Here is a 22,150-nt window from a genome sequence, read left to right as displayed (position 1 = left end):
AAGGAGGGGCTGGGAGCAGCCGGAGCAGAGAAGCCAAGCCTTGCTGCTGTGGCCACAGTGGAGAAGCCAAGCCTTGATGCTGCAGCTGGACCAAAGGCCTGGGTCCTGGGTGCTGGAGGAAAACCGGTGCCTGCAGCCAGGGGAAGGAAGGCCTATTGCATGAATCTTCGTGCAACGGGCCACTAGTTTTTTATAATTCCTCAAGCTAAGCAATTTTTTTTTCAATAAATCAGTCCTGACTATGGGGAAAAAAAAGAGTTACTAGTAATCTTAAACCCACACATACCTATTAGTTAACATACTTGGTACTAGACTATGTGCATAGCAAAGTGATTTAGCGGTGTTTATTGTTTTCCCCAAGTCCTATTGAGGTACAATTGACCAAAAAGTGTGACATCCTTAAATTGTATAATGTGGTGATTTGATATCATATACATTGTGAAATGATTCCCTCAATGAAATTAATTCACAAATGCATTACAGATGTGTTGCTTTTGTTGTAGTTTTGGATGTAGGAAGAGGGGTTGCATTGCCCAACAAGAATCGTTTTTTATAAGAGAATATTTTTATTATGTCATTGTGTGGAGTGTCTTCAACCCTACTAATAATAGAATATGTAACTTAGAACAATTATTAAATGCAAAATTTTCACAAATTTTATTGTCAAAATTCGCAGATCCAATTTTGGTGTGCAGGTATGGAAAAATCACTTTTATTTATTTTCCAACTTTATTGAGAAAATTGAAAAATAAAAATTTTATATATTTAAGGTGTACAATGTGATAATTTGATATACTTATATATTGTGAAATGATGAACACAATCAAGTTAATGAACACATCAATCAACTCACATAGTTACTTTTCATATGTTTGTAGGTGAGAACATGTCAGAGCTACTCTACCATACAGTGTTATGAACTATAGTCACCATGCAACAAACAACTTTTAGGGAAATGTTTTATATCCTTTATTCTTTTTTTCATACTGGCATTTTTATTTAAATAGAAAACTTATTTCTATGAATGAATTGCTAGAAAAAGAGTATATATATTTTAATTTTTTAAATTGAATTTATTGGGGCGACATTGCTTAATAAAATTATACAAGTTTCAAGTGTACAATTATATAATGCATCATTTGTATATTACATTCATATTCTTTATTCTTAAAAATGTTGTTAGGATAGTTTTTTAAAAAAATATATTTTTATTGATTTCAGAGAGGAAGGGAGAGGGAGAGAGAGATAGAAACTTCAACGATGAGAGAGAATAATGACCAGCTAGGGCAGACCAGTTTTTTAAATCAGCATTTTTTTCTTTTGGTTCTTTTTAACTTCTTCATAATTTCTATTTTCTAGAGTTTTACCTCCATTCTCAGACTCTTGTCTTGGATTTATCATTTTATAATCTAAAATGATATATTAACAAAACACAGTTCTCATCCTCAGAGGAAGTTTGTCTTTGACTTTAAAAAAAAACATTATAATTGCCAATACTGGTTTGGCTCAGTGGATAGAGTGTCAGCCTGCGGACTGAAAGGTCCCAGGTTCGATTCCGGTCAAGGGCATGTGCCTGGGTTGCTGGCACATCCCCAGTGGGAGATGTGCAGGAGGCAGCTGATCGATGTTTCTCTCTCATCGATGTTTCTAACTCTATCTCTCTCCCTTCCTCTCTGTAAAAAATCAATAAAATATATTAAAAAAAAAAAAAACATTATAATTTTTTTTTCTTTATGACTTTTTTTGATAATTTACTTTGTGCATTATAAATCGCTGGTCTTTTCCATATGCTCTCTTATTTAAATTCACATAATAACCCTGTCAAGAAGTTACAGTTTTCATTTCACAGATAAGAGAATAGAAGACCAGAGAAATGAACTTGCCCCAGGCCATAAGCTAAAAGTTGTTGATTCCAGTCTTGAAACTAGGGTTGCCTGATTCTTATGCTCAGGCTTTCTTATTATAACATCACATTACCAACTACCCCTTTTGGTATCACTTGAGCCTAATCCAGTTATGTCTAGCTCTAACCCACCTACATTGTCTAATTTCTTTCATAGTCAAACTAAGTGCACTCCAAACAATCCACTTTTCCTAACCTGCTCTGGAAGGATGTTGAGCTAGTTTTGCCTTTTCCAGTCTAACCAAACTTAATGAGGCTTCCTCTAGGATGACTTTAATTCAGGCAGCCAGATATCTCTTTGGGTGATCACCAGACTAGTAGCTCCAAGATGATAGTTTTGTGTCCTTTCATCTTTGGATCTCTGATATCTTCCCATGGGTCCACATGTAATGGGCACTCATATTTATTCATTTATTCTTCTCCTTGTTCCAAGTCTTCCTTGAGACTTCCTCTCCAACACGCACTAATTTTAATGGCCATCTCCTGGGTGATTTGGATCATGTTGTAGGATATGTCTAACTTAGAGTTTCACAAAATTCTGGAAAATGTTGAACTTCAATGAAAAGCGGTTACTAAAAAAGGAAATATTAGAAATAAAAGGAATGCAACTTAAAATAAAAAAAAATTATGTTGTACCTCTCAATTCATCAAAAATAGAAATAATTATAACACTCAATGTTAGCAAGGTTGTAATGAAAAAAACACACAAAAACACAAACAAGCTCATATATTGTTAATAAGACTGTAAAATGCTAGAGCTTCTTGGAAAGTAATTGTTCAAAATGATCTAAAACTTAAAAATATTCTTACCTGTGACTCACTAATTCAGTTTCCTAAGTGGAGAAAAATCTTTACATGTGAAGATGATTATTGTAGATTTATTTATAAAATTAAAAATTATAAAGTACATAGCCCTGGCCAATGTGGTTCAGTTGGTTGAGCATCACTCCATGAATTGAGAGGTCAACAGTTCAATTCCCAGTCAGGGCACATACCTGGATTTTGGGCTGGATCCCCAGGAGGGGTCATGCCAGAGACAGCCTATGGATGTTTCTTTCTCTCTCCCTCTCCCTTTCTCTCTCTCAAATCAATTAAAAATATTAAGAAAATTAGAAGCTACTTAAGCTTTCAGTAATATTAAAATTATTACACAGATTATAGTAAATTCATATTAATAGAATATTATACAATCCTTAAAATTATGTTGTGTGACTGGCCAAAGTGACTCAGTTGGTTGAGTGTCATCCTATGCACCAAAGGGTTGCCAGTTGCATACTCAGTCAGGAAACATACTTGGGTTTTGGTTCAATCCCTGGTTGGTTGAGTATGGAGGGCAGCAAATCAATGTCTCTCTCTCTCTCACTCACTCTCTCTTTCCCCCTCCCTTCCTCTCTTAAGCATGTCCTTGGTGAGTATTAACAAAAATAATAAAATTATGTTGTGAATAATGTATAGTACTGTATAAAAACTCTATTTTTTAAAATTTCGTTATTGATTAAGGTATTACATATGTGTCCTTATCCCCCCCATTTTCCTCCCACGCCTCCACTCATGCCCTCACCCCCCTGTTGTCTGTGTCCATTGGTTAGGCTTATATGCATGCATACAAGTCCTTTGGTTGATCTCTCCCCCTTACCCCCACCCTCCTCCACCTTCCCTCTGAGGTTTGACGGTCTGATCAGATGATTCTCTGTCTCTGGATCTGTTTTTGTTCATCAGTTTATGTTCATTATATTCCATAAATGAGTGAGATCATGTGATATTTATTTTTCTCTGACTGGCTTATTTCACTTAGGATAATGCTCACCAAAACTCTATTTTTTAGGCTGATTTCCCATGAAGCAGAATTAGGGATGAAAGCTTGTGTATAGGTAACATCTTTAGGATGGGATTCCATATAGCAAGCTTGCAGAACACATAGTGAAACAAGGAGAACCCAAACAAAGATGTGTTTTTATGTTGTCCATGGCCAACAAAATCAACCCCACCAGGATTTTCAGAGGGGTCTTCTGAAGTGCAACTCAGAACCATCTTTCCTCAGGAACAAAAGGAGGAAGCATTTATCCTCTGCTTCCTGTTTGTCGTTGGCCAAGGTGTCCTCATGGACACAACTCCAGGCTGTCCGTAGAGTTCCGGTGAGAGTCCCCGTTTGTGGGATGAGGGGAGCTTTCAGGCTGGGAGCAGAGTCCATGAAAGGCATCTCCAGCTGCTCTCACATGAAGCTCAATAGGCTAGAGGGAACCAGGGCTCCCACAGCACTCGGAGTAGTGAAGAGTCTGAAGGGACTGTGTAGTGAGACATCTCTCATTATGCTGCTAGAGTGCTGGGGGAGAAACACCAGATCTAAAGTTTCATGTTCAATGGAATCTCGATTAATTTTGTGCATTCAGTAATCTATTGAGTGCCGAAGAGGTCCTGAGTTCTGTGAAAGCAAGGAATAGGATACAGCTCTTCCTTTTGGGAGCATACTTTGTAGAACAGAGGAGGGTTTAAGGGCAGGGAGAGGTGACAGATATTAAATACATAAGCCACGTATTTAAAGGCTGTGATTAGGTCTAAGCTAGACATGAACAGGTGCAAAACAAATTGACAATATAAAAGTGCTTAAAAAAAAAGAGTAGGTAAAAATACATCAAAATGTTATCAATGGTGGTTTCTGAGTAGCAGCACTGATTACGTACCATCTCCGTATTTTCCAAATTCCCTATAATGGGCATAGATTTCTCTCAATAAGCAGAAGAAACACAATGCAATTGTTATTAAAAATTATTAAGCTTGGCTGGCGTGGCTCAGTGGTTGAGCATTGACCTATGAACCAGGCGGTCACAATTCAATTCCGGATCAGGGCACATACCGGGGTTGTGGGCTCTATCCGCAGTGTGGATCGGCAGGAGGCCCATGATCAATGATTCTGTCTCTACATTGATGTTTCTATCTCACCTTCTCCCTTCCTCTCTGAAATTAATAAAAACATGTTTAAAAAAATAAAAAAAAAACTAATAAAAGAAAACGAAGAAATTCCTCATTACTTCGGTGGCCACTGGAAATGACTCCCTATCCCATTTTGCACTGGATCCTTTTTCTCCATGGCTTTGGGCTTTGGTTTCCCTTTCTACTTGTTTTCCCCAGACTTTGGGAAATTTCACAGTGGGGAAACAGATGCATGGGTCTGTGTGGGTGTGGATGAAGAGAAAGTCCCTCAAGGCAAGGACATTTTGGAAGTCGCTCTGCCCTTAACAAGAACTTGGAGAGCGGGGCTCCTGAAATATAATTTACCCCATTCACTCCTTGTTAACAAGGCCAGCGATCCATGAAGTTGATTCTTTTTCTGGGTTTTGGTGTCTGAGCGTTGAAATTAATGGTTTGAGAGGAAAGTCGATTACTGGATGCAGCATAGCCAGGCCGGCAACTGTTTCAATTCAGGCTGGACTATGGACAGACTTAGATTTTCCCTTTTCAAGGTGCCCACTTAGCTCTGTGATTGGCAACTCAACACTGCTTTCATGTTCCCCCTTGCAAGGTGTCCCCAGAAACACAAACCTATAAGGGGCTCTGCCACTCACCATCTGCTCATACTCAAGGTCTCCAAATGGCCCCAGAGGTGGAGGCTGTGCGCAGTGCTCGGATTTTGAGTTGCATTAAGGAGCCGTCTGAATTTTCTGTTTGGCTGACCTCTAAAAAGCAGAGGAGACCAATGCAGGCATCAAGTGCCCAGCCAGGGAACCTTGCGGGACAATGCTTGCTCCCGTCCCGATGCCAGCGTGACCAATTCAGCAATTGTGCCTTTACTTTCCCCAGGATGCAATGCATATTGTGTCAGTGGAGCTAGAATCAGAGAGTGATGATCTGAGAAGCAGCAAGAAGGAAGACATTGACCTTGGAGAGGTTTAAGAATGCCTTACGAATAGCTATCCAGAACATAATTAAAGGCATTTTAACATCATAAGCCTTGAAGAATGCGAAGCATCACCATGGCACGCTGGGGAGTAGAAGATATTGCTTTTATAGCTGCAGAGCTTATGGTCAGAAGTGATATGAAATATTAGAAATGTGGCAGTTTTATAATAATTTTATTCTGGTTCCTTGTGATCATTTTCATTTGCAGCATTTTACCTTTGACTAGCTTGAACTGTATTAAGCCTTTTGCTCATTCCATCCTTGTCCTGTAATATCAGAAACTACAGTTTTAATCTGAGGAAATGCTATGGGCACAAGCAAACAGACAATGGTCTTTATGAAGCCTGTTTTTTGAAGAATTAAAAGTCCTGAGTGAATTTGTCTCCCAGTTAATAAAAGCAATAGAACCCTAAGTGAAAAAATGTCTCTTCCTTCTTTTTATAATATCACTATTACTTTTTATATCCTGTTTTCTATCTTAGCTGTTTTTTATTTGGGGTGGGGAAGGGGGAGGCAGAATCCTTTCTGGCCCATAATTTGCTCTATTTATTTTCCTCTTGTCAGTAGTCTTTTTTCAAATATCATATGTGCTTTCTTTACTGAGTAACCCAAATTGGAATTAGTGCTAGAGATAATATTTAAATATTCCCATTTCTCAGATAGGAAACATGAAATCACAAATAGCAATGGAACTAGGAACACAGTCTATGTCTCCTACACAACAAAAACAACAGCTAACATTCACTGAGCACCTGCTGAGAGGCCGGCAAAGCTCTAAGACCTTGGCATGCATAAACTCGTGTGTGTGTGTGTGTGTGTGTGGTGTGTTCTAAAAAAACTTTATTTATAAAAACAGGTGGTGGCCCAGATTTGGTCTGTGGGCTATAGTTTGCCAACACTTAACTCTTTTAAGCTTCTGAGTGTCTCTATGAGATAGGTCCTTCTATTATTGTCAGCCCACTTTACAGAAAAGTGAACTGAGGCACAGAACGGCTAGGCAACTTACCTAAAGTTATATACTTAAGGAGTACCTTCATCTGAAGAAACTGGGCAGTTGGACCTCAACATACACACTTTGCTGTAGACAAGTATCTGAAGATCTTCTCTGTGTTCTTGCCTTTCTCTTTATCTTCTGGGGTTCTTTCTGGGAGGGCAAATGTCTGGGTTGGCATGTAGAATCTCATACACATGTATGTGCCATGGACTTATTTCTATGGTTGCCAATGCTGTTCGGTACCATGCTTGGTCATCTGAAGGGGATATTAAAGGAACAATTGAAAAGGTTAAAATTTTGCTGTGGAATAAAATAAATTAAAATAAAATTAGATCAAAATTTACTGAGCACTAACTACATGGAGCAGATAATCCAAATCTTCTTTAATTTATGATCAAGTCAGGATTCAAAAGCTGTTCATTAGCTCATTTGTTCAGAAGTCCCAGGACACCTGACAAGCAAACTCCATTAGCATATTTGTGTAAAGTTTTGTAAAAGAACTATAAGTATTTGACAGTTCTGATTTCTTGACAGTTCTGATTTTTAAACTCTCAAACATTTTTCTGAAACATGCCTGCATTTTTATATTCTTTTATCACAAATAAATTGATGACATGATACTGCTTCAGACATTCAATTAATTAATAAAAGATCTGATTGTCATGTCACCGGGGACCATTCCCAACCATCTGTTGATGGTTGGCAGATTGCATGGCTTTTGCCTGAGTAAGAACCTTTGTCTCTATGAAACTTTGCAAATTGAATGCTCATAAATGAACAGATTTCTGGGATGATACATTACAGGTGATACAGAGATGACAAAAAATATTCAAAACTGAGTTCTTGTTTTTGAGGAACAGATAATCCAATTAGGAAGACAATACATAGTCACATATCTAAGATGCTTCCTGATTATTCTATGAATTCCTGCAAGGGTTAGATTCCCTTCTAATGAGTATAATCATTCACGATCTGCCCAAAGGTGATCTGGCAAATGAAAGGGCTAGGTGTATGCCATGTGCTCACAGCAAAAGCACTGCCAGCATAGGTGTCAGGAAGAAGAAAAACATAAAATATGGGTAAGATTTGGAAAGGTGGGTAGGGATGAGGGAAGAGATTGACCATTTTATTTCAATGTTAAAATCCATCATCAAGTGAAACACAGCCAAGGCAACCTAGGACTTCTCTTCCACTGCCATTCCCCATCCTTTTGTACTTGCTCCAAGGAAACCCTTGCTAATATGATTGAACAGATCAAATCCCTCCTTGGGGGCCATACTGTTGTTATAGGTACCCTTACAGGCCTTAAAAGTGGCAATGGCATCTCTCACATCTCTCTCACCTCTCTCTCTCTCTCTCTCTCTCTCTCTCTCTCTCTCTCTCTCTCCATATATCAGTAGATCTAGGCAGGGATCACCATCATAGGGAAAATCCATATTCTTCAATATCACTTAGCTTATGACTGGGTAGGTAATTCAGGTTAGAGCCTGCTCTCCATGTTTACTCATTTATTTTCTCTTTCTTCATTCTCTATTTTCCAACCTTTTGTCCCTTCCTTCCCCAACAGGTTTGACTGTGTATAATTGTCTAAAAATTTAGATTTGCAGGAAGAGGAAGGAAATTTAAGGCATCTCCTAGGCCTCCACTAAAAGCAAGCTTGATCTGATGCTGCTATGTAACAGAGAAAGTGGTAGAAGGATCTTGTGCTACTCTTAATTTAGTGGTTCTTTTATTCTAAGCATCCTGCTTCTGCATTTGAATATGCTTCTCTTGGGAGCCTTATAGGAGGATACGAATATTTGTCATGGCAAGATTTGAGAGTTTGGAAATGCTTGGGAATCAAACCTTTAACCTGAGTCCCTAACATTAACATTAACAAACATAGGGTTATCCCGGGAGAGAGTGCCTCAAGTTTATTATACTAGAAGGTATAAAACTATCAGGCACCATGATTATAGCAGTCCTTGGTGTTTTTAAAATGGTTGTTTCCTCTGATACATTTGATAATTTATCTGCTAAGTGACTGAGATGAAATGCTTTAATAGCTCTGCTTCTGTCAAGTCACTGGGCTGTGTGTGTGTGTGTGTGTGTGTGTGTACGTATGTGTACATTCAAACCCCATGCCAGTCAACATAGTGATGTCAGTTCGATTTCTCTGAAATCTAACCTTTGTATGGCTTGGCTTATGTGATCTTAGTTTGAAAGGAATCCACTTTTAGGCCAATTTCACATTTACTTGCAAAGGCTAAATTTTATAACTGAAAGTTGGATAAGTAGATGCCAGCCAAGCAGCATCTAGATAGAATGTTTCTCACATTCTGGTCTATGGTTCGACCTATCTGCCTCAGAACCTCCTGAGACATACATTAAAAATAAAGAAGCATTTACTTTAATCCAGATGTACTGAATACACATTTTAGGGTAAGATATAAGAATGTACGTTTTCAGCATGCTCCTTATATGATTATGACTATACCCAAATTTGAGAACAAGTGATTCTAGGCTGTTTGAGTTGAGCCTATACATCTAGAAATGTAACATTGCCAAGACATGAGATCCTGCACAACTGGCTGAACCACAGCCTGTCTGCTGCTTTGGACCATGTTGCGTGACGAGGGTTCTGTTTAGTTTCATTGGACAATTGTTTCAGTAACTTTCTTCAATAAATCCCCAGTAGGCTTCTTTCATATCTACGATTTGACCATTTGCTTAAGCATGATAGGATGTGATGGTGATAGTTTTTTTTTTTCTTCTTAATTTTTATTGAATTTATTAGGGTGACATTGCTTAATAAAATTACATAGGTTTCAAGTGTGGAATTCTATAATACATCATCTGTATATTGTATTGTGTGTTCACCACCCGAAGTCAAGTCTCCTTCCATGATAGTGGCAGTTTCAATAAAGTCTCTAAACATTAATTCCTTAAACTCAGCAGATTTTAAGGCAAGCCCAGGGTCCAATGTAGAATGTATAGCAACTTATGCATTGCAAATAACTGCCAGAGTGTACAACTCAGCAGTATATATTTAAATCAATTAGAAGAATTCTGCGACTTCTTGATATGTCCTAGAATGGTCCTGGTGAATCAATCCACATTCTTGACCAATGTATCCTTTCCTAAGGAGTGGTTGTTTTATTTGACAGGGAAATGCCAGATATGTTTTAGTTTTCTGTTGTATTTTCTGTCACTATTATCAGAATAGATTTAAATCCGTAGCTAAAAGCTAAGCCGACACTTTCTATAGTTTAGCCAAGGTAATAAGATGTCTGCTTTCTGTAATGCTGATTCTTGAGTGTATTGAAAATTGATTCACAATGCCTTCTATCATCCTGCTTTCTTTTTATTCATACTAAAATAAAGTGTTTTAGAAGGTAACAAGCAGATGACCAGCAATTTTCAGAAAGCATGCTTTCTTAAATGACATAATGCTACCAAGCACTCAACTGGTAGAACCCACTGCCTGGTAGAACTGACTTAAATAGTAGCTACAGCTATTTTTCTTCAAAAAGTTAATTAACCTTACCCTACTTCCTCTGCAATACAAGGGGACCACTCAATAAGAAGTTAGGGTACAAATGAGCACATTTATAGAAGAATTTTAGCACTACTCTGCCCACCTGGAAAGTACAGGAAATGAAGGAGGGTTCCTGGAAAGATTGAGGACAGCATTGCCAGACTACATTTCCTTTCCTGCAGAGCCCGCCTTCCAAAGCCTACAGAGCCCAAAAATGTCAGTTTCTTGCTTGAGTGGCCTCCTTTGTTGTTAGGGCTTTTGCACGGCTTCTGATCCTGACCAATGGGACCTGAGGACATGATACCAAACCTGATAAGGATACTTGTCAAAGATTTTACACCCTGATGGAAGAAGAGTAACAGAGGGCATATCTTTCCCCATCTTTCTTGATTTACATATGTTTGATGTGAGGATGTGACATTTGCTATGATAGCTATCTTTAGGCCATGAGGACAGGTCCAAGACTATCACAGAGAAACTGACACAGAGCCCTGATATTGCTGAGCCACTGAATGAACCCTGGAACAATTCTCATTCCTTTTTATGTGAGACAAACAAACCTTTATTTCAGAGCCTCTTAGTTTCTGTTTATTCTGTCCCTTGAAACCAAAAGTAGCCTATTTTACATACCTTTGTGCTAGCTACACTTTGCGTTTAGAATGCAAGCTCCATGAGGACAAGGACCAAGTCTAGTTCATTTCAAATTCCAGTAATTTTAACACAGTGGTAGTTTATTTCTCTCTTACACAAAACCTAAGCTGCCGTGATGGCTGTGTGATGTTGTTCGGTGAACAGGCACCTCTTATCTAGTTGCTCTGCCATTGCTAAGGGTTGCCCTCATCCATAAAGTCTAAGATGACTCTGCACCATGTCTACACTCCAGAAAGGGGAAGGAAAAGAGGCGGAGAGCTATTTCTTTTAGTCAACCCCCAGAAGTTACAGCACCACTCGGCTTATTGTCGCATTGGTCAAAACTTATTCTCCTGGCTACAGGTACAAGGACAGCTGGAAAATGAAGTCATTCCTCTGAACAGGCGTGTGCCCAGCTAAAAATTCCACTATGATGTTATAAAGGAAACAATGAATATCGGGACACAAAGAACAGTTTCTTCCACAGCATCACTGATGACAATAATAGGTATAAACTAATTTGAAAATATGAAAACAATGAGTACTTGGTGAATGCCTGCACTAAGCTTTTTTCTAAAATTATTTGATTCACTCTTCACAATAACCTTGCAACATCGATAACATTATTACCCCCAACTTTGCAGATGTGGACAATAAAACTCAAAGAGTTTGAGCAAGTTGTCAAGGCCATACTTTGAATAATTGATGAAACCTGCATTTAAATCAAAGTCCATGCCCCTGAGGTTTTATCCTTTAAGATCTACTTGGCTCACTACCATCTGTCCCTACCCCTAAATGCCTCATCCTAATATTACATTCTGTGTTATGTTTACCCCCTCTTCAGATTTTGCTTGTGAATTCCAAGGGCTTACATTTTCTTTACTGTTACCTCTCATTGCAGTTTTCTGCTTCTCCTGATTCTTATTCCCTGTGTCTTTATAGCACCACCACCAAAATGCTACACATCTCTTTCTCTCCTCGATTATCTACCTGTGCCTGTCATTAAGGAATTTTCTCTCCTCTCAAAACTGATCCTACTCTATTCCTCTTTGTGTTGGGGGCACTGGGGCTGTCCACCTTTCTGCTTTGCTCAGTGCTCCCTGGAAAGTCCTGCCATGAGGAGGCGCTAGAGGGATACTATGAGCAAGGCTGGAGTAGAGAAGGGACCTGCTCTTCCTGTTAGCTTCCTGTTTCTTTATTGAACTTCTGGTTCCTTTCAGTATCACTCAGGGGATTCTTACTTCCCTCCAGCCAGCCGCTGACTGAACCTTGAAGTTTTTCCTACACTTGCAGGACCAATCCGGCTACAAATCACTCCCTCCTCAAAGGTATGAATTTTGGTTTCACTTAGTCTTTGTTCAGTTTTAATGATGCTAACCATTCACCTTAGCTTTCCCAGCCCTAGCCGTGGTAGCTACTTGTGCAATTGCTCCATAATACTTGTCAGTTGTCAAGTTATGCTGTTTGGGTTAACCTTTTTCCTTCTCAATTATTCATTGGCTTGTTTTTCCTTTTCTGGGTAGATCTTATTTCCCAGAAACTGCTTAGAGAATCCTTGATTGAGGGCAGGATCCCATTTCTACTTCTCTGCCTATGCCACAGAGCTGGGCACAACCTGGGGAACATAAGGGCTTGATACACAGGAGGAGAGGAATGATTCCCTTGGGTACATTCCTCATAGCCCAGAAGCTAACCTGGTTTTCATTGACCAAGTTGCTATCATGCTTTTTCTCCTATTAACTCAGAAGCACTTCAACCCTGAAAACACCCGTGTTCTTAAGTATCTCTAAGGCAAAAACAAACAAACAAACAAACAAATAAACAAAAAACCCACCTGAGTGATTCTGTGTTGGGGTCCGGCCCCAGCAGGTCCAGGGGTTCCCCATAGGTGTGGACGGAGTCGGCGAGGAAGGAAAGACACGGAAGCAGCGTTCAGGTGATCATCATGGCGAGGTCCCTCTTTGCCAGGTTCTTCTTAGCCAGGTTCCTCCCTTTATTGTCCTCTTACATTTGTATTTACACTATTTGATCTTAATCCTATCCATTCTATTCCAAAGGTTAGGGCGTTTCTTATCTCCATTCCAAGGTTACTCTATTGTTCTATTAAGCTACAAGGAAGTACCTGAAGGAGACCATCCCAAGTAAAGATTATGTATTTTAAGCGTGATTGTTCATAGTTAAAGTAATTAACTACCTGCCTGGCACTTAGTTAAGGGGTTTTCCTGATAAAAATCTTCACCTGGGGAAACAACCTTTCTCGGGGAGCGTGAAAAGGGGGAGCAAACATATTAAGAACAGTATGCCATATACGCCAGGTCCCTTGAAACATAAGTTGTGCAGATGTTTCTTCCCTGCAGCAACTGCGTCAAGCAGCAAGGGTGGAACGGCTTCCAGCAATTCTGCCCACTCAACAGAAAGGAAAACTGAGGTAGAGCAAGGAAGTTGGCCAAGCTTTCAAATTAGACTGCAGTGGGGACAGGAAGCAATCTGCTTCTTGGACTGCTTGCTCTCTCCTAAATGCCCAAGACAAGGGAGGACAACATTGACATTTGAGAGCCAGTTTGCTCTTCCTCTCTGTTCCTTCTCATTGGCAAGTACAGCCCTTCACTTTCCTGGCAACTGCCTCTAGCATACAATCCTCTGCAGAGAAGGGAAATAAAAGTAAGATCAAAGCCTCCTATGATTTCACTTCCCGGGGAGGAGAAAACTCTTCCAGCAGCCTGCTTCCCGGGAGTTACCCGAAGCACCCTGTCCCTTGTCCACAGTCAGTTGGAAGCAGTGGAGAGTGCATGGCATTTCTCTTTTGGAGTCCCTAAGGATACATGGATGGGTTAGGAAGCCAGGATAAATAACCCCTTAGAGCAGTGGTTCTCAACCTTGGCTGCACATTAGAATCACCTGGGAATCTTTTTAAAATCCTGATTTCTGGGCCTCATCCTCCGGAAATTCTGTTTCTTTGTTACTAATGTTGTGGCCCCAACCCATAACAAAGAAACAGAATTTCCGGAGGATGAGGCCCAGAAATCAGGATTTTAAAAAGATTCCCAGGTGATTCTAATGTGCAGCCAAGGTTGAGAACCACTGCCTTAGAGGCATCTAGAGGGAGAGTGAGCCATGGGACCCCCACCAGGATAATGGGAGCTGCATATCTAAGATTTTGCAAGTTGTGGGAACGTGAAGCCCTGTATTGATTGAGTGTAAAGTGCTTGTTTAGATGTTGATAGCCAAATGGCTGTTCCGAACATTTCACCAGGTGCTGCTCCTTTGAGGGTGTCCAGCACTGTTGATACCATGGGTTGGTAATTGACTGATTGCATCTCCAAGCCTAGTATTTTTTCCCCTTTTATATTTATTTTTGTTATGCCCAGATTTCAAGATTCCCAAGAAACCACATCAGGGAGCCAGCCAATCCAATGCAAAAGCATAAGAATCTGTATTTCAAGCTAGCTTGAGCTCCCCTCCACCAGACTCACCGACACAACAGCAAATCAAGTGGCCGAGAGACAGAACCCTGCCTAGAGACTGGTTTTAAAGGGGGGGTTGGAGTAAGGGGAGGAGAAAGGACTGTGCTCTGCCGATTGGCCAGGCGCAAGTCGATGTCTTGTTCCTGGGTGTGGCTAGAGTCTTAGACTTCCAGGAAGAACCTTCTTGCCAAGCACGTGGCCAAGGTAAGATGGAGGACATAGCCCTTACCCTGTGGCAAGATGGAGGGTGTAGCCTTTACCCTGAGGTAAGGTGGAGGGCCTAGCCCTCGCCCTTTCAATTTTATTTTTTGATAATAGCAGATCTTGCCATGGGAAGGGTTTCTTAATATGATAAGTTGCTTTGAAGAGTGAGTGATATTTAATATTTTGAGTGACTGCTTCTTGTTGAAGCAATTGGGTTCTTCAAGGACATGCAATACATGTTTAAAATGGGATGTCTGGGGCTGCCACAGAATAATCGACTGTGAAATAAGCCTCTTGGAAAGGACAATTACTCCTGGGGCCTCAAATGCAAGGCAAGTCTCCTGCGGCAGAAAGGGGAGGCTCCTGTTCCCTCCTCGTCAGGAGTGACAATGACTGTTGCTTAATGCTTAGCCTGGGCTGGTGCCTGCATTATAAACTCACCACCCAGTATCACAGAGATGGGTGTACAGCCCAGACAATCAGCCAACAATGGCTCATAGTACGAGTGGCTGTCGTGAACAATCCATCCATCTGTCTGATCCATCCTAACATTAATTAACTACCCCCAAACCCGTTACTGATAACTGACATGTCAGGTATACACGTAGGTACTAGGAACAAGCAGACACATAGTATGCTCCTTAAGCATGCAGTTAAGTAGAAATGGAGAGAGAGCCAATGTTTATTAAAACTATACCATATGCATATATCTTATTAATCCCCTCAACCACCTTAGAAAATGTGTCATGTCCATTTTATAGAAGATGAAACTGAGGTTGAGAGCACTGACCTAACCAGCCCACGGTCACACAGCTGGTAAGGAGCAGCACTGGGATTCAGCTCAGGTGGAATAGGTGTCCTCACTGCCCTCATGGTACATTGAGAGAAGCTGACTTGTGAGGTGATTGAGACGTTTTCTCTCACAGTCACAAATCTTAAAAGCCTCACTACTAATGTGGCCATTATTATTTCTTTCTTTTAATGGAGAACTTTTCTTTTTCTTTTCCTAAACTAATCAGGGATTCTGAAAGCTGCTCAGGAGGTTTCAGTGAAAGGTACACAGTGAAGTCACATCAAATTAGACGCACAATTACAATGACAGTTTTCCAATATCCAAACCCGAGGAACCATATTGAACAAACCCCACAGAAATTTAAGCCAACGCTTGACCTAAAACTGCAGCTGATATTTGAAATGCCAAATGAATTCAAGAAATCCCGTGGATGGCTCAGGGATTCAGCAAGTCACAGCATAAGATGACAACTGTAGGCAGCCCTTCTGAGCTGAGGGATGCGTTTTCCTTATCAGCATTTCATTGTTCCCCACTGATAAATGCCCTTATCAGTCATAAAACAGTTTTCTTAAAATCCACACACACTCACACACTCAAAAGCAGGAAAGATATTTTCTTTAAAAATATCTTTTCATCAATAAAATCTCTGATGACTAGTTCACATTATAAAATAAGTCTTTTCATTTATTTATGTTGGTTTCTCTTTTCTCAGATTCTGTTTAATTCATCCTGGTAAAATTTCTCAAACCATTGCTTTTATCATCCGCACTTTAATACGTTTTCTGAATACTGTGGTTGGGATCAGTCCAACCACCAGCATAGCATAGTTGGAGAGGTTAAAAAACGGAAAACTACATTATAACAAAATTTCCTAGAATTCTTTATGGAGAGGGCCCTGGATTTGAGTGAGGTTCCACCGGAATGCTTTTGGGCGGTATTTGGAAAGTGTCATCTTCATGGACGGTTAGTGCTTCTGCATTGGGGGCCTCTTGTCCACTGGCAGCTTCCTGGGCATTCAGAGGCAGTCGTGGTGGAGCCAGAGGCAGTGCAGCTTCCTGAGCCTGGCGTGGCTCTCCTGGTGGCTCATTCTGTACTGATCTATGAGATGCCTCTGAGGTTCCTGGTGGTTAGCTTGGCATGCACATGGCCAACAGATTCAAGAATCCTAGAGGCTCCTGATTCCCTGTGTTAAATACCTTCCTGACTAAAACACCAAGGGTGGTGTTTGTTTCTCCACTGAACCCCAACTGGTTTTGAAGTTGGAAAGGCAGGCTGGGATCACTTGTTTGGGGACACTGTATGTCACTAGCTACCTTTCGGGTCTTTACGTCAAACTTGCCATCTTCTAATTTTGACTTCCTATTAAGAATGATTTCCTACTTCCATGCTTTTGCTCATGTCATTTCTCTGCTTGGAATGTCCTATTTTTCTTCCTTCAAGCCTCCGTTCAGATGTCACCTTCCCCAGAGAGAGAGTTTTCTCTCATATGACTTGGGGAAAGTGAGATATGTGTATGTTGGGTACATTTATTCTTTGGGTTTTGATTACACTGTGGTCCAGGGATGTGGAGATGAAAGACCCTGCTTTCAGGGGCCTTTCATTCTAGTGTGGGGGGAGAGGTGAGTAAATATATAAACACAGATAAATCCAACTACATTACAAACTGCCACAGACTCAGAGGTTGGTACAGTGGTGGGGCTAGTAAATATTTGCTGATGGCTTGATATGTCAATGTGGGTGGAGTGATCACAGGTGGTAAAATTCACATGCCAGTACTTGATGATGTGAGAGAAATACTGTCAGTTCCACTTTATGGATTCAAAGTCCACGTTTCGTTTCATTGGCACTTGGATAATGACTTGCCTACTGCTTTGATCCCTGAAAGTCACTGTAATTTCTTATGGAAAGTGAATATTCTGTTTCTCTCCTTTCTACATAAAATTTGACACTTCTTGAATTCGTTATTTCAGAAGACATCCCATGAAGTTTCATCTTAACATTTTTTTAAATGTACTTAGTTAATTCCTGGATTAGAGTCCCTCCCCCTGCTGAGAAAGAAAAAAAAATGTTAATAAGTTGAGATTATTGCTCACTATCTCTATTTAGTGAAATTAAGTGCACACAAAAGGTTTAAATTGAAGTTTTATTAAAACAAAAAGAAAACTAACAAAATAAAAGAACTCTTTAATTCCTACACTTGTCTGCCTAGGAACATGGCTATCTGCCAGATGGAGCCACCTTCAGACATTTACAGTTCAGAGTGGTTTACAGTCTACATTCTTTAGAGCTTCTGCCTGTGCTCCATTAACGACCTGCAGAACTTGAAACCTGCTCTCCTTGCATCATTGTCTCTGTTTCTTGGTGGGTAACCTACTCTTGGCGTGGCAAATGGAATGCCCTGGCAGTATCCACAGTGTACGCCGCCCCCGATGATAGCAGTTTAACTCTTCCCTTCTTAGAACAATGCTGTCTCCTCTGTGTGTGCCTTCCTTCTTCCAACTTGACAGCCCTCCTTGGGACCACCAGATAATCCAGCTTAATTTTGAGTCTTAACATCAAACTTATTCCATCTTATCCCATCTATCAATGGTTCTCTCCCCTGGATACTTGATTTTGCTCTCTTGCTAAGACATCTCCTCAAACTCAAAATGGGTCATTGTTCTCCTGTTTAGTAAGATACCAGGACAGTCCAAATCTGAGTACAGTAAAACCTTGATATAGTAAACTAATTTGGGCAAGGGGGTATCCATTAAAGATGAAAGTCCATTATATAATATCTATATAATAAAAGGATAATATGCTAATTAGACTGGACGAACTTCCAGACGTCCATCCTGACAAAGCCAGGGCCAGAGGGAAGCCGCCCGGGTCCCGGAGGAGGAGGAGGAGGAGGAGGAGGAGGAGGAGGAGGGAGAGTGGAGGACATCTTCACAGAGGCTGTGGGCTGGAATGGCAGCAGCCAGGATCTGAGTGGGGAGCCAAGAGGTGGAAGGAAGAGGCCCAGCCGCTGGACCAGGATTTCTATGTCCCCTATCGGTCCAAGGACTTCGACAGTGAATGGGGCCTGAGTGTTGGTGGGTACAGGGGTGCCTTTGAGCAGCAGGTGGCTGGCACTGTCCTGGACCTGATGGGGGATGAGGCCCAGAACCTGACCAGGGGCCGGAGCAGCAAAAGTGGGACCAGAAGAAGAAGTGGTTTCTGGGACAGTCAGGACAGGTGGACAAGTAGAAGATCAAGACAGAGAGTGGTCGCTACATCAGCAGCTCCTACATGTGGCCCCTCTACCAGAAGTGGAAGCAGAAACAGAAAATCACCATTTGCTTAATGCCTGAGCCCCAGTGGGCTGCCAGCAGTTGGCCCTCTCAGAGGCATTGTGTTGGCTGGATCCAGTCAGGGCATGTGCAGGAGAACCAATTGATGTCTTTCTCACATCCATGTTTCTCTCTCTGTCTTTTGCCTTCCCTTCTATTCTAAAAATCAATGAAAAATGTCCTCAGGTGAATATTAACAAAAAAACAATATGCATACATACACACATATACAAAAATACATGGATATTGGGGAACTGGAAGGCAGGGCATCCTTCCAGACAAAGCCACAGTGGCGGGGACCAAGGGAGAGGCAGTTAGGAGCTACCAGGCTGGCAGGGGAGGGCAATTAGGGGTGACCAGGCCGGCAGGAGAGGGAAGTTAGGGGCAATCAGGCTGGCAGGGGAGGAAAGTTAGGGGCAACCAGACCATCAGAAGAGGGCAGTTAGGGGCAACCAGGCAGGCAGGCAGAGGTGGTTAGGGGTGATCAGGCAGGCAGGCAGGTGAGTGGTTAGGAGCCAGTGGTCCTGGATTGCGAGAGGGATATCCGACTGCTGGTTTTGGCCCAATCCTCAGCTCAGGCCTAAACGGTATTTGGACATTCCCCGAAGGGTCCCAGATTGGAGAGGGTTCAGGCCGGGCTGAGGACACCCCCCTCCACCGTGTACAAATTTTGTGCACTGGGCCTCTAGTATATCTCTCTCTATATAAAAACCTAAGTGACCATTCAACTGGTGGCTATGATGCACACTGACCACCAGGGGGCAGATGCTCAATGCACAGGCTTGGAAACATGGTACGGACTGATGAATCTCAGAGGAAAGGGGGGAGGGGGGGGGCGGGGGGAGGGTGGGAAGAAATTAACCAAAGATCTTATATGCATACTAGAGGCCTGGTGCATGGATTTATGCACCAGGCTGGTTTCGGCCTGATGCCTGCAGGCTAGGCTGAGGGACCCCACTGGTGCACGAATCTGTGCACTCGGGGGGCAGGGGGGAAGGGGGTCCCTCAGCCCGTCCTGTGCCCTCTCGCAGTCTGGGACCCCTCGGGAGATAAAGACCTGCTGGCTTAGACCTGCTCCCGGGTGGCAGAGGGCACGCCCAATCCCTAGGTGCAGCCCCTGGTCAGGCTCAGAGCAGGGCCGATTGGGGAGTTGGGGCACCGCCCCCTGTCATGCACAGAGCAGGGCGGATTTGCAGGTTGCGATGCCACCCCTAGTCATGCTCAGGGTACAGTCGATTGGGGGGTTGGGGCACCGCCCCTGTCACACTCAAGGCAGGGTCGATGGGGAGGTTGCGGCGCCACCCCCTGTCATGCACAGAGCAGGGCCCATCAGGGGGGTTGGGGCTCTGTACCCTGTCACACACAGAGCAGGGCCGATCAGGGGGTTGAGGAGCTCCCCCTTGTCACGCACAGAGTAGGGCCGATAGGGGAGTTGGGGCACCGCCCCCTGTCACCCACAGAGCAGGGCGGATCAGGAGGTTGGGGCGCTGCACCCTGTCACACTCAGGGCAGGGCCGATGGGGAGGTTATGGCTCTACCCTGTCACACACAGAGCAGGGCCCGTGGCTGGGGGGGAGGTTGTGGCGCCACCCTCTATCACCCACAGAGCAGGGCCGATCAGGGGCTTGGGGCGCTGCACCCTGTCACACACAGAGCCACAGGGAGATCAGGGGGTTTGGGCGCTGCCCCCGTCACGCTGATCCCAGTGCCGGGAGGCCTCGCTGCTCCCCTGATCCCGGTGCCGGGAGGCATATTACCCTTTTACTATATAGGATAGAGGCCTGGGGCATGGGTAGGGGCTGGCTGGTTTGCCCTGAAGGGTGTCCTGGATTAGGGTGGGGGTCCCCACTGGGGTGCCTGGCCAGTCTGAGTGAGGGGCTGAAGCTCCCAACCGCTCCTTTTTTTCTTTTCTTTTTTTTTAATTCTGGGCCAGCTTTAGCTCTGAGGCCTCGGCTGCTGAAAGCAGGTTTCTGGCCTTTGTTTTTCCTTCTGTATTTGATACAATGTTGCGGTCAGGCTGGCTGAAGCCCGCTGACTGAAAGCTGGTTTCTGGGGTTTGGTTTGGCTTCTATATTTGCAACATAGTTGCAGCTGAGAGGCCAGCAGTGGCAGGCGGGGAACATTGGAGTCCACAGTCACTGGAGTAAGCAAGCCTCCCTGTTCACTTCAGTGCATGGCTGCCGGCCGCCATCTTGGCTGACAGTTAATTTGCATAAGGATATGCTGATTAGCCAATAGGAAGGGTAGCAGTCGTACGCTAATTACCATGTTTCTCTTTTATTAGTGTAGATATATATATATATCTGTGTGTAGGTTTTTCGAATGAGTATGCTAAAAAATTGACAAATTAGTTTACCTGTTTTTACTTATGTAAATGCATTTGTGTAATTAAAAATAAGTATGTATGAAACTTTTAACAGAAAAGTTTTCTATATGTATTACTGTAATTTAAATTTATACTGACGAGGTCTGGTAAATGCATACATTTGCCAGTCACCAGGAGAAAACAAATGCACATGGCTTAGCGCACTTGGAACATGGGGCACCCATTCATTAAAACTGCTGCAGAAAGTCACGCCACATGAAAACAGAACCAATCACCCCATGTGATGTGGTGTGATCACGTGCTGAATATTGTTTACCAGCAGTGACTCTTGGATTTAAATATGTAGACTATAGTTGTAGATATGTAATAGTTATTTATGTCAGTGAAATTATGACCATGCTTTTTCCAATAGGTGGCCTAGTCACTAAATTTTGTTAAAAATAGTAAAATAATAACATGTTAATTTAATTATAAACAAATATTGGCTAAAAGCATTTTAAAATTAATATGGTCTTAATTTTCCACATATGATATACGGACCGGAAATTTTTTCTGTTAGATCCAAAATCCGTTAAAATTGATGGTTTACTGTATTTCCTTTTTGGTGTCCCTCAGGGAAATATGTTGCAGTCCTAATTTCCTGGCAGCTGGTACTCTTATTTAGAAATAGGGTCTTTGCAGATGTAACCAAGTGGAGGGCAAACACTATTAGGGTGGGCCCAAATCTAGTATGACTGGTGTCCTAATGAGAAGAGAAAATAGAGACAGGGGAGGAGAATGCCAGGAAAGGAGACACACAGACACACAGAGAGGACAGTCAAGTGAAGACAGAGGCAAAGGCTGGAGTAATGTTGCTGCAAGACAAACAACACCTGGGGCCAGACGTTTGAGGACACAAGAAAGAGCTCTTGCCCAGAGTCTTTAGAGAGAGGAGGGCCTTATAGACACCTTGGTTTTGAACTTGTAACCCCTGGAGCTATAAGAGAATAAATTTGTAGTAATTTTTTATAGCAGCCACAGGAAACTGATATGGAAATTCAAATAAGACTTGGCCCAGTTGGCCCTTGGGTTGGGCATAGAACATCACAAAAAGCAGAAATCATCCATTCAG

General features: G+C 42.2%; 2 long non-coding RNA genes across 2 annotated transcripts in view; one reads left to right on the top strand and one right to left on the bottom strand.

The window, feature by feature from the left end:
• Nucleotides 1-790: 790 nt before the first annotated feature.
• LOC138997160 (uncharacterized) lies at nt 791-12,935 on the bottom strand. The gene is made up of 3 exons (XR_011468908.1): nt 12,776-12,935; nt 6,807-7,050; nt 791-2,475 (listed from the first exon to the last, which is right to left on the bottom strand). It is a non-coding gene; the product is annotated as an uncharacterized lncRNA (long non-coding RNA).
• LOC138997169 (uncharacterized) overlaps nt 12,168-22,150 on the top strand; it is a 370,451-nt gene continuing 360,468 nt past the window's right edge. Inside the window, exon 1 of the long non-coding RNA XR_011468911.1 lies at nt 12,168-12,269. This is a non-coding gene — a long non-coding RNA (uncharacterized lncRNA). The remainder of the gene's footprint in view (nt 12,270-22,150) is intronic.

The sequence above is a fragment of the Myotis yumanensis genome, unplaced genomic scaffold (genome assembly GCF_028538775.1).
Source record: "Myotis yumanensis isolate MYYU_CA2020_CCGP unplaced genomic scaffold, mMyoYum1.0.hap1 SCAF_1, whole genome shotgun sequence".
In the NCBI taxonomy this organism is placed as follows: Eukaryota; Metazoa; Chordata; class Mammalia; order Chiroptera; family Vespertilionidae; genus Myotis; species Myotis yumanensis.
Note: the sequence above shows the minus strand (reverse complement) of the source record. Positions and strands in the feature narration are given on the sequence as shown.